The following is a 13,398-nucleotide window of genomic DNA, read 5'->3' as shown; positions in this document are numbered from 1 at the left end:
CTTTAATTGTTATTCTATACTTGAACGGAAATGACAAACAGATGACAGCTTCCTTTTTCAGCTTTCGAGATGTGTAGTTCCAGACTCTATATAACATTCAGGAGGTGTAGTTCCAGACAGAGCCGTCTGGGAGAAATGCGGGGCCCTGTGCGAAGTCGCGTGTGCACGCGCGCTGCGCGTGCGCGCTGCGCGTGCGCGCCCCCATCCCCGCGCGCGCGCCGGGGATGGCAGTTTTGGGCGGATATTTCCGAGTTTTTGGTGGTTATTTGCGGTTATTTCTCGGTATAACTCTTACTAAACTTTTTTTTTCTTTTTTTTTTTCTTTTTTTTTGCGGGGCTCCCCCAAGCGCGGGGCCCTGTGCGACCGCACCGTTCGCACTACCCTTCCTGCGGCCCTGGTTCCAGACTCTATATAACATTCAGGAGGTGTAGTTCCAGACTCTATATAACATTCAGGAGGTGTAGTTCCAGACTCTATATAACATTCAGGAGGTGTAGTTCCAGACTCTATATAACATTCAGGAGGTGTAGTTAGTAGTTCCAGAGTCTATATAACATTCAGGAGGTGTAGTTAGTAGTTCCAGACTCTATATAACATTCAGGAGGTGTAGTTCCAGACTCTATATAACATTCAGGAGGTGTAGTTCCAGACTCTATATAGCATTCAGGAGGTGTAGTTCCAGACTCTATATAACATTCAGGAGGTGTTGTTCATATAACATTCAGGAGGTGTAGTTCCAGACTCTATATAGAATTCAGGAGGTGTAGTTCCAGACTCTATATAGAATTCAGGAGGTGTAGTTCCAGACTGCATAACATTCAGGAGGTGTAGTTCCAGACTCTATAAAAAGCATTCAGGAGGTGCAGTTCCATACTCTATATAACATTTGGAGATTGTGGAATAGTTGTTTGGCTACGCGAGACTATACCAGATCAGAATGCAGATGTCACTTTAGTCACTGCCACCTGTGGCCCAATAATGAATCATATTTCACAGTCACATCACATATTTTTCTCTTGCCATCTTGATCCAAAACTGAAGTCAAATGGGTTTTCTCAACATTTTCATACCCCGGAGCAGTGGTTCCCAAACTTGGGGTCGGGACCCCCAAAATTATTTTGGGGGGTCCACAGATAATTAGCTTAATGTGCAACATTGTTTTCTCACTCGACAGAAAACAAACCAACATAAAGTGTATTCACGTTATCTGCATATTTCTAAAGTAAATATTTAAGGACTGAAAATAGCCGATCTACAAGCTCACAACACGAGGCATTGTGGAGCTTGTTTGGCTATTTTCACAATATTTATCTGTGGAACAGAGTCAAACTAAATGTAATGACTACAATTCCAAGTGCTTGTCAGGGTGGGGCCCCCAGTTCCAATATCATTATTTGGGTGGGGGATATCATGCTGACAGTCCACCTGTATGGAAGCAGATGTATTTATGTTTCTCTACTCGGTTATGCAAGTAAACGCTGAAGTGAATAACTTCAAAATCAGGGGTCTTCAACAGGGGGTCCGGGACCCCTAGAGGGTCCTAAGAGTTACTACAGGGGGTCCGCCAAATCTTTGTGTGATAGGAACTTCTTTTCTTGTTTTTTTACATCAACTACTTGAACCCTTGCATCCCTATTCTGAGGAGAAGTTTAGCAAAAAAATGTGAAGATCTTTTTTCGGTATGGTGTAGAGGGACCAAGTATAGAGTGAAAGGTCAGATTTACTAAGTATTGTAACGGATTACAGTGCTGTCAACACAATGTTATACAATATGTAGTGGGGGGGGGTCCCTGCTTCATCTCTCTCTCAGCTAAGGGGTCCTTCGCCTGACATTTTTTGAAGACCCCTGACTTAAATGATAGAGAATTGTTCAAGAAGAGAGAGTTAAAGTGTAGCTCCCAAGTCAATCAGACATGAGGTGATGGGGGTGAGGAATGACTGGGCTGTTCTCTCTCCTGGGCCTCTTTCCCACAGCGCTGGCATTTTACCCACAACCCCCCTGAAACAGCTGCACACTGCATCATGATTGTGTGTGTGTGTGTGTGTGTGTGTGTGTGTGTGTGTGTGTGTGTGTGTGTGTGTGTGTGTGTGTGTGTGTGTGTGTGTGTGTGTGTGTGTGTGTGTGTGAGTGCTTGCGTGCGTGCGTGCGTGCGAGAGAGGGAGGGAGGGAGGGAGGGAAAAACAAAATGTGGAGCCTGTGTGTGTGTGTGTGTGTGTGTGCTCTTTAACATGTTCGTTTAAGAGAGAAAGTCTTCTATGCCTACTGTACATTCACAAAAATTATTCAAGATTTTTCAAAAATGTGCAAAAATAGCCAATGTACAAGCTCTCAGCACGGCACAAAGTGACGCGCTGTGACTGTGAGCTTGTATATCTGCTATGTTTGAGAACCACTGTTCTAAATCCTAAGAGTTTTCTGAAAAACGCATTTTACTATATTATATACATATAGCTAAGACCTAAAATGACACAGATGCTTTTCCCGGTTTTAATGGGTTAAGAGAGAGAGACAGTTCTCATGTCAGTACATTCACATGTTTAAGAGAGAGAGACAGTTCTCATGTCAGTATATTCACATGTTTAAGAGAGAGAGACAGTTCTCATGTCAGTACATTCACATGTTTAAGAGAGAGAGACAGTTCTCAAGTCAGTACATTCACATGTTTAAGAGAGAGAGACAGTTCTCATGTGCCTAAGCTCACATGTCTAAAGAGATAGTTCCCTAAAAAAAAATACTTTTTTTCTATCGATTAGTTCCGGTAGGAGAAACAAAGGAGACTCTTTGTGTCCTACCGGAACCACTGCCGGTCATCAAATTATTGGCTTAGGAATGTGACAAAAACAAACATAAATATAGCTGCAAGCAGCGATAAGCGGGGCCAGGGAATGCAGAAAGAAAACAGAAAGAAGCAATGATAAGTAATATGCACAATAAGCCATAGAAACATAGAAGAATTAACTTGAGAGAAAGAAGACCATGCAATTAACGAATGAGCATTTTAAACCCTCACTAACCCTAACCTCAGTAAAACAACGCCTAAGCCTATCCTCAAGAAACACTATGTGTAAACCCAAGAATGCCAAATCATGATCACCTCAATACATTGTCGTGGACAGGGATCGAACCAGCGATCTACGGACTCCGAGGTTACCTCTCTTCTCATTGAGCTAGATATATGGCCTCCCTGGTAGTGTCTGTTGATATTTATAACTATTTCCGTCCATTATGAACCAAGCCTCTGTGTCCCGAACTACTCTAGATCACTGGTTCACATACCATTTACCAATAAAGGCATTTTTGTGTCTCCTCGGAACGAAAACTAGTGAAAGTAGCCGATCTACAAGCTCACAAAACGTTGCTATCTGAAAAAAATTAAAAGTGAGATTGTAGATCGGAGAGAGAGAGAGAGAGAGACATGGAAACGGAATAGATTGAAGAGATAAGGATAATTCCTTTAACAGGTCCGTTCATGAAAGTCCTTGCGGTCTTGTTTCCAATGAGGGCCTGTGAGCAATTAGGAGTTAAGAGTCTTGCTCAGGGACAAATTTCATTTGCTGGCCTGGCCTGGAATTGTACCTGGGGCCTCTGGCTCCCTAGGCTGGCTCACTAACCACTCAGCTATGGCCACCCCTCAAGAGAGAGAGAGAGAGAGAGAGAGAGAGAGAGAGAGAGACATGGAAACGGAATAGATTGAAGAGAGAGACATGGAAACGGAATAGATTGAAGAGAGAGAGAGAGAGAGAGAGAGAAATGGAAACAGAATAGATTGAAGAGAGAGAGAGACATGGAAACATAATAGATTGAAGAGAGAGAGAGAGATGGAAGCAGAATGGATTGATTGGACATCTCAACCTATTGCCATTAACAGTAATCCAACCCTCAACCTTCGGATTGACAGGCTGCAACACTACCTATAGTGCTATAGCTTTGTCCAGGCTAAGGTTGTCTGTTGAAGATAAAAGTGAACCAGTGAAAGCAGCCGATCTACAAGCTCAGAAACACGTTGCTATCTGAAAAGTTTTGAGATCGGCTATTTTCAGAATGAAGTATCCTATATACATTTAAGGAAAGTCAGCCCTTCCTGTGGTGCGACTGAAGGCACTTCATTTTTTATCATTTGTTTCGGCGAAATAACCACAATAACATCTCACATGTCACTACAACACCAGTCACAACGTGCGCAATTCATTCACGCAGTTATTCGTCCACTTTTCATTGCTCAACACACATTTGCCCCCTCACACCATAATTAAATCCGTCCAACACAAAATTCCCCACACATTTAGGAGCCTCAAAGACGTTGCCAGGTTGCGCGACAGTAATACGCAATCCGCTCCGTGATTTTTCCTCCGGAATACAAAAGGCCAGCAACAAGCCACCAGGTTGATGCCAAAAACACCACAGATGGGGACAGACACGCTGGATCTATATAATATATACTAACATACCTATGCCTATGGACCTTTCCATATATTCAATATATTCTTTATACATGTTATATATTATTAAACGCACTTTCTCTAACCAATTTACACCCACTTCACGCTTACAACTCCTGGACATGGCAACGTCGCTCATCGTTCTGTGATTGACAGCAAATGTTGGCCAATCAGGTGGCGAGTTCGCAGCCTGAAAAAATACGAACGGCAGCCATTGTTGGTTGTGCGAGTCAGGGTGCACTACTGCACTTCTTATTTTCGCTTATTAAACGCTCTCAAACTTCTTCTTTGAGGCAAGGAATTCACTTATAACATATGGTTTGGATATAATTCAGTTGTTTCACTTCTTGACACACTGTAGTCAAGGCTTTGTATTGCAAAAAAAAACAGCCGATGGGGTCCGCGATGTTTCACGGGGGTCGCGATGTTTCACGGGGGTTCGCGATGTCTCGCGGGGGTCCCAGACTCCCAGGGGGTCCGCGGACCCCCTGGGAGAAAAATTATTTACAAAAATTAAAAAACTTTTTTGGGGGACATTTCTTCATGAAAAAAAAAAAACAGCCGATGGGGTCTGCGATGTTTCACGGGGGTCTGCAATGTTTCGTGGGGGTCCCCAAGACTCCCAGGGGTAAAATTATTTTAAAAAATGTAAAAACTTTTTTGGGGGACATTTTTATCCCACGATTTTTTAACCCCAAAATAAGCAAGCCCTCGCTTATTTTTGCCCGGACGTAATTTGTTTGTCATGTTTGTGTGTTTGTGTTGGAGCGCCTCAGTGCGGCTGCAGAGTTCATGTGCAACATCTTGCATGTGTGGCTGTGGCTTTACAGTTTTCCTTCGCCGTGTCTGTAGGTCACGGCCTGGAGACCCAAGGGTCTCCAGGGACCCCTAAGGGTGGGGGGGGGGGGGCGGACGCTCTGGGTATTTTTTTTTATTTTTTATCCCATGATTTTGTACCCCCAAACACTATTTTCTTTGGGGGGGTTGGGGGGGGGGGGGGGGGTAGGGGGGGGCACTAGACGTTCTGCCCGCGTAGCGGGCAGAACTTCTAGTGTCATACATTGCAAAAACATACCTTCTCAGATAAGCATTTCATGTTATCTTTATCAATTGCATATGTATTCATTAATACAGTCTTGTTGTTTGCAATGCACTTTAAATGAAGTCTCCACCAAGTGAGGCTTGAACCGGCAACCTTGATGTTGTGAAATATTCACTTAAGCGGGAAGCCATTGGACCAACAGACCTGATCCAGTGAAAACGGAGGTCAAACAGATGATACCATTCCACGCAAATAACTGAAAAATCCTGGGTTTAAAGGGACACTTCGCCGATTTTGATGCCCATAGCGTCAAATTACGTTTTCCGCAGCTTCTCACCTTATGTCCGCACTACATGACTGCAGGTGACTACAGGTGTAGTTCAAATCCAAACCAACCCCCATAGCTCAAAGGACCGGCCCCGAAGGTGTCACTGTAACATTGTTCAACCTTCTTTCCCCACTCGACCACTCCCATTAGCTACCTCACATGTACTATCATGGCGTCTGCAAACATATCAGAGTTATACTTTAGTACCCGGACCCACATGCAGCTATGCGGACAGTGAGGAGCAACAACCCGTCGGGGATGTTTCCTAGTGGAACTGACAGAATGTACACGGACCGTGGACGGTGGACGCTTGTCTCTCGAGTAAGTAAACATGCTGTAAAGTTGCCACTATCACTATAATCTCATGTTGTATCCCTCGGGTAGACTAAACTAGCTTGTGGAGCCGTGGCGTGAACGGAACGTTTGTTATTGTTGACTTTGCCTGTAGCCACGGAAACCCATGTCTTTTTTTTGGGAACATGACTGTCATTGCGGAACTTCAACCTGGTTTTGGCACTTTCTCCATTCACAACCCTTTCATCTACATAAACGTTCATATTTCAAATATAAAGTTCTTACCCCGTGGCCACAGATGTTACAATTGGAATCGGATGGGTCTAAGTACCCGTATCTTCCGTATTTTTCAATAAAAAAACATTTAAATCCGAATGGTGGCCATTTTCTCTTAGATGTATAATGTATCAGAGTCAAATATACATCCCAACCGATAGGGTCGCGTAATTGAAAGCATAAGGAGAAAATGGCCACCGATTGGATTAAAATGCTTTTTATTAAACAATACGGAAGATACTGGTACTTAGACCCACCTGATTCAAATTGTAACATCCGTGGCATGAGGTCAGCACTTTATATTTGAAGTATGAACGTTTATGTAGATGTACAGTCTGTACATGTAGAAAGTGCAAACACCAGGTTGAAGCTCCGCCATGACTGACATGTTTCAGAGCTACTCAGTACATGACGACGTCAGGTCCCGAAAATAGCAGATCTACAAGCTCACAACGCGTCGCGGACTCGACACTTTGTGAGCTTGTAGGTCTGCTATTTTTGGTGCGCATGCAACTAAGAATAAATTAGGTATCACGTCGGATGATATCCATGTAAACTAAATCTAATCTAATGTGTTCTTTCCAATGACAGGACAGAAAGTTGTCATCAGCCTGCAAAAATGAAGGAACTGCAGATGAAGACCTGGGACACTACAGCCATATATATTTTTTCTAAATAAAACGGTTACATTTACACACTGCTTGCTCTACTCATTGGTATATTCTACATTGTGTAAGCATTTATAATGACAAAATGTATTTACACCCAATTCTATAAGGGTTCTTTTGAACTGTTTCATGATAGGAGATGGTCTTTCATTTGGCAGAATGGTACATAATTACATGACTGTAAGCATTACAGATTAGTGAAAAACTCTTGTACATTCTGTTAGTATTTACTTCTACATGTAATCATAATTTTTCTGGGGACCCCAGCACATTGGATTCAACTTTACTAGTCTTAGATACAATAGGCTATAGTAAAATCTAATATTATCCATATACACCAATTGAAAGCATGAAACGGTCTCATTTGAAAAAAAGAGAAAAAAAACGATTAGGCTGTGTATGACAAGAGTATTTGAACATTAGCATGTCATTCTAAAGTAATGCCCATGTTTTCTATAAGTTTAGTCCAAAGAATATAACTGGAAATGACAGTGAAACATTATGCTCTCAGAAATAAGGAGTCACACATGACATGAGTATGAAACGTTTTGTTTTATTATTATATTGTTGACTATGCTGCATCTCCATGGATGTCCCGACTCCCAAGTAGAAGATGGACGTCACGTCACCAGCACCGGACTGTCTACATGGTGGGATGGAATGTAGAAAAAAATTTGATGCACGCGCGTGCGCGCACACAGTCACACACGTTTAGTGTTACTATGCTAATTTATACATGATATATTTAGTTTACTATAAGATACACAATCAAATCAATACAGAACACAATACAACAGCAGCCAAGACTATAGTTTCACCTTGCTGGCGCAACAAAGACACGGTGATGATGGGACTGACATCCTGGTAGATATAGCAAACTTGCAATGGGTAGGCCTACTGGTCCAACTGTACTGGTTCAACAGAGGCAGATTTCACGTGGTCCAAGAAAGAACATGGCTTCGATGTCGTGTTTTGTGATCCAAAGGTAGACAAAAAAGTCGGAAAAGTTGGAACGTAACATTCATCATTCTTCAGCATTCAGTGTTGCCAGATCTTGTGAGAGAAATAAGCAACCAGGTATATGAAAACAAGCCCAAAAGAAAATACCTGTGCCAAGAGCACTTGAAACCTAGACATGGGTTATTTGAAAATTGCCGATCTACAAGCTCACAACGCGTAACGATGTGACGCAGTGTGAGCTTGTAGATCTGCTATTTTTTTTAAAATCTTGAGGGGAAAAAAGTGCAAAATGTGGAATATTTTTAAAACATTTTAACAACACATTTTTGGTAGGGTCTCCCTGGCAAATATGTTGGCGCGCAGTGCACAGATGAGGGTCCGTGGAAAAGTACATGAACATGTTTGAGAACCACTGGTTTAAACAACAATCAAAACATTTGGAAACGAGCCCAAATATCAACTACATTTTAGAAACCAGCCGCTTATAATAAGCAGACATGGCAACACTGGCCAATGTGCTGTATGTGTTTGTTGATGTTGTTGTAGTGAGAACTGGGAGGGGGAAGTTACAATGTAGACCACGCCCCCACGCAGCCTCCTCCCCTCAAGGAAGGGCAGTGCCCCAAAGCATTGTGGTCATTGTAGTAATGCAGCCAAACCCCAGTCATCCAGTCAAAGTCAAGACTTCTATATTTTTCTGGCCATAGGGTGCAAATTTGAAATTTTGCTACTGTTATCTACTATATTATAATAGATAATTAATATATATATTATTAACATTGAGTGACTGCAAGTTCTTCCAGGGGTGAAATGCTCCTTTAAGTGTTTTTCAAACTGCTCAAAATTGCGGACAATATAAGGGTGGAGAGAGAGACATGGAAACGGAATAGATTGAAGAGAGAGAGACATGGAAACATAATAGATTGAAGAGAGAGAAAGATGGAAGCAGAATGGATTGATTGGACGTCTCAACCTATTGCCATTAACAGGAATCGAACTCTCAACCTTCGGATTGACAGGCTGCAACACTACCTATAGTGCTATAGCTTTGTCTAGGCTGAGGTTGTCTGTTGAAGATAAAATTGAACCAGTGAAAGCAGCCGATCTACAAGCTCAGAAACACGTTGCTATCTGAAAAGTTTTGAGATTGTAGATCGGCTATTTTCAGAATGAAGTATGTCATACATTGAAAAGACATACTCTCAAATAAGCATTTCAGGTTATCTTTAACAATTGCACTTGCATTAATTGAGAGAGAGAGAGAGAGAGAGAGAGAGAGAGAGAGAGAGAGAGAGAGAGAGAGAGAGAGACTAATGAAGAGTGAGTGAGGGCAGGTGTGATTATGGATTGAGAGGGAATGACAGCAGGTGAGGTGGGTAGATCCAATCCATGGGAATAGGCCAGGTGGACTGTTGCTGTTGCTCACTTTCTACAAGGACATAATTATGTCAGAAAATTGACAAAAAATATTGTTAAGCATTTCATGTTAAACAATTGCACATGTATTCACTGATACAGTCATGTTGTGTGCAATGCAACTTTAATGAAGCCTGCATCAAGTGAGGCTTGAACTGGCAACCTTGGTGTTGTGAGGCATTCGTTTAAGGGAGAAGGCATTGGACCAACAGACAGAAACTGTGAAAAAAGAGATCACACAGATGATACAGTTTCACGCAAATAGCTGGAAAATCCTGGGTTTGCGGACAATCTAAGGGCGGAGCTTACTGGTCAACGTGATACATGTGTTCCTCATGAGTCAAGGCACATGTGTAAGCAGGTTTAATGGCTGTCGGCCAAACGAGGCATGACTTTTGCCTGTTTAAGGTTTGCATTTTCAAAAAATCGCTATAGCGCCCCCCTTTGACCAATTGGAGTAAGATTGGTTTCAGTGATATTTGGAATGACCCTCAACATTACCGCAAAGTTTCAAAGAAATGTGAGTCTGCATGTATGTGATAGGGGCAGATGAATAATTGTCATAAAACTGCAATATTCATTGGCTCATTAAAGTTCATGTGTAAAAAGTTTCGTGCAGATTGCTCCAAAATCCCAGGAGGAGATTTTTTTAGCTGCTTTTCATATAATTCAAAATGGTGGGAGATCTAAAGGTCAGAGGTCAAAAGTCAGAGGGTAAAAGTTGTTCATCATGAGAAGACGCATGTGTGTATTGAAGTTTTATGGATGTAGGTCAAACAGGGCATGAGTTGTACCTGTTCAAAGTTGGCATTTTCAATTGAGTGTTATAGCGCCACCTTTTGACGAAAGATTGTGAGAATTATTTCTTGATCGTTTTTCATGACCATCTACCATATGGCCGAGTTTCATAAAAAGCGACAGCACGGTTCACCCAGAACTGCGAAAAGTGGCAGAAACAGAAGAATACTGCCAATCTTAAAACAGGTCCAGAGCTGAGCTCTGGCCCCGTAATAAATTCAAGTCTCCATGGGGTGACTAATCCATTTTGGGGGTGAACTATCCTTTAAGTATCCTTTAAGAGAGAGAGACGTACAGTTCTCATGTGCCTACATTCACATGTTTAAAAGAGTGTGTGTGTGAGAGAGAGAGAGAGAGAGAGAGAGAGAGAGAGAGAGAGAGAGAGAGAGAGAGAGAGAGAGAGAGAGAGAGAGTTCTCATGTGTCTACATTCATGTGTCCCCCCCCCAGGCACTGCCCCCCCCCCCCCCCCCTCGGTCAAATATGTCACTACACAAAGTCTAAAATATGTTTGATTAAAATATTTCGTGCATACATTGTTTTATAAAATAAAATGATTGTAGTCATGCAATGAATTAATTTTAGTCTATTTGGTTTTGTAATCAATCAATTTTTCAGCAGGCATATAGGCATAGTGATATACACATCGTGTACTCACACCGTGTTTAGATCTAGCAATTAACATGGACACCCGTCCATTTCGAAAATGTCCATATACTTCAACATACATCTACAACTAAGAACATAGTGGAAATATGTACGTGGGATGCAAAAAAAGGCGTTGACTTCTACACTAGGTATGGACACTGTTTCTGTATATTTTTACAAGCCTACAGTAACAACTACTACTGATGACACTTGCTAAGCATTTTGTGTGTGTGCGTGCGCACACAGTGCGCTACGGTTTGGATAAGTATAGCCTGTATACATATTTCGGTTTTCCCATATAAACAATGATATTTTACATAGGCTACTACATATGGTTGACAGTGCACTCTGTGCGCTTCTGTGTGTGTGCTCATGTATCAAAAACAAATAGCCTACGTAAGTCTATGTGGGATAGATAAGACGCTGAACCCCTAATAAGACGCTGAACCCCTAATTGCTCCCGATGAGCAGGTTGGTGCCTTGCATGGTTTCCTCCGCCATCGGTGTATGAATGTGTGTGTGAATGGGTGAATGGCACAATCAATGTAAAGCGCTTTGGATGAAAAAGCGCTATATAAATGCACCATTTACCATTTATAAGTGGTCAGTAACTAGTTTGATGTGCTCTTGTGCTGTATTGTTTGGTTTTCTGGCAATCTGGCACGGAACGTTGTATTTGTGCACAAGTTGCGCAGCCTTTCCATTTATTTTTTAGCTCGGAATTGATATGCCCAAGACGCGCAAATTAGTTGGACTGTGTGTGTGTGTGTGTGTGTGTGTGTGTGTGTGTGTGTGTGTGTGTGTGTGTGTGTGTGTGTGTGTGTGTGTGTGTATATTATTATGTCCCCCCCCCGACACAAATGTGAAACTCCGCCTATGGCCTAAATTCACATTTAAGAGAGATAGACACTACTTTTAAACTTTTTAGAGAGAGAGACTACATTCACATGTTTAAGAGAGAGAGAGAGAGAGAGAGAGAGAGAGAGAGAGAGACCACTACATTCACATGTGTGAAATTGTGAATGTGCCCTCAGGCAGAGGTTAGTTTGTGTCAGTCAACACTGATTAGTGAAGCTAGACTGAGGGAGCTGACATAACGTCTCAGAAATGCTGCATGGGCAGCACTCACACCAGTAGCGTAGCCAGGATTTACATTCTGGGTAGGCAACATATCGGCCGGTACACCGGCCGATATGTCTATTGAGAAAGAGCCATTGCAACATAATACAAGAATAAAATACAACATGCTAGTATAATCACTGTAACCTGTAGCGAACTTGACATCCTGCACCATACTGTATTGAGTCATTTGAAAAATGTGATTACAACAGCAAAGTTAACAAATCATAATAATCAAATGCGTAGTCTACGGCATGAGACCACAGGGCTCGCACTTGAAACGTCTACAATTGAATCGTAGTTCAAACCTTCACTTAAATCTCTCTCAAATGCTAGGACTAGTAGACAGGCTATACTGTAACTTTAGTGACTCATTTCAGTGAAGGTGTTGAGGCCGTGAATTGGTGCCCTGCCTGCCCACTTCAGTCATCTTTTGTTAAGCAATATCAGTCGCCTAGTCACCGCGGCTTCACTTAGGCATGCCCTTGCCTTTATGGTGGCTACTAGCCTGGTATCCAGCCTGCTTCGCTACGTTCGGCGGACTTTTTTTTCTCTCTTCGCTTCTCAGTCTGGAGAGCACCCTATTGACTTGTTTTGTAGAACTACACTGGAACTACATATGTTACGTTGGGCAACGTCGTTGCTGATTGGATGTTGTTCAAACGAATGACGAATCACAACGATCACACTGTTTTTTTTTGTCCCGCCCCGCACCACAGACCAATCAGAAGCCACGGTAGGTTTCGAAGCTTTTGGCATGTCCCGCCTCCCTTGGAGATAGGAGGCTCTCCAGACTGAGAAGCGAAGAGAGAAAAAAAAGTCCGCCGAACGTAGCGAAGCAGGCTGGATACCAGGCTAGGTGGCTACGCCTCTGACTCAAACCATACAGCCTACCACTGTATAGGGCCACAACTATCCGTTGTTTTCTTAGCGATCATTAATCGATTACTATCTTGATTAATCTAATGATTGAGAAGCATGTTCTTTTGTTTAACTTTACAATAGACAATAGATTCACAATAGATTCTAATTGAATCGTCTTAAACCCTATTTTATACTTCAACATACAACAGCGTCGCAATGTGACGCTGTTGTGAGCTTGTAGATCTTATATTTTCGCTAGTTTAAAACAAAACAACCTCGCTAGGGAGATGCTCGAGAGGCATCCATACTAGAGCCCGAACCACCTTAGCTGGCTCCTTTCCACGTGAAGGAGCAGTGGCTCTCTCGCCGATGACTGGATTTCTCACCCTATCCCAAAGGGAGAGCCTTTTTCACTCCTGTAAACCTGTGATGTGACAATAAAGCCGATTCGGATTATTGCCCGCCAGGCCGAAAGGCATGGCGAGAGAGTATGTTTTACCCTCCGTCCGTCCGTGTGTGTGTCCGTCCTGTCCGTGTGTTACCAC

Source organism: Gymnoscopelus braueri, assembly GCF_963280865.1.
Source record: "Gymnoscopelus braueri genome assembly, chromosome: 23".
In the NCBI taxonomy this organism is placed as follows: Eukaryota; Metazoa; Chordata; class Actinopteri; order Myctophiformes; family Myctophidae; genus Gymnoscopelus; species Gymnoscopelus braueri.
This window is presented reverse-complemented; position numbering follows the sequence as displayed.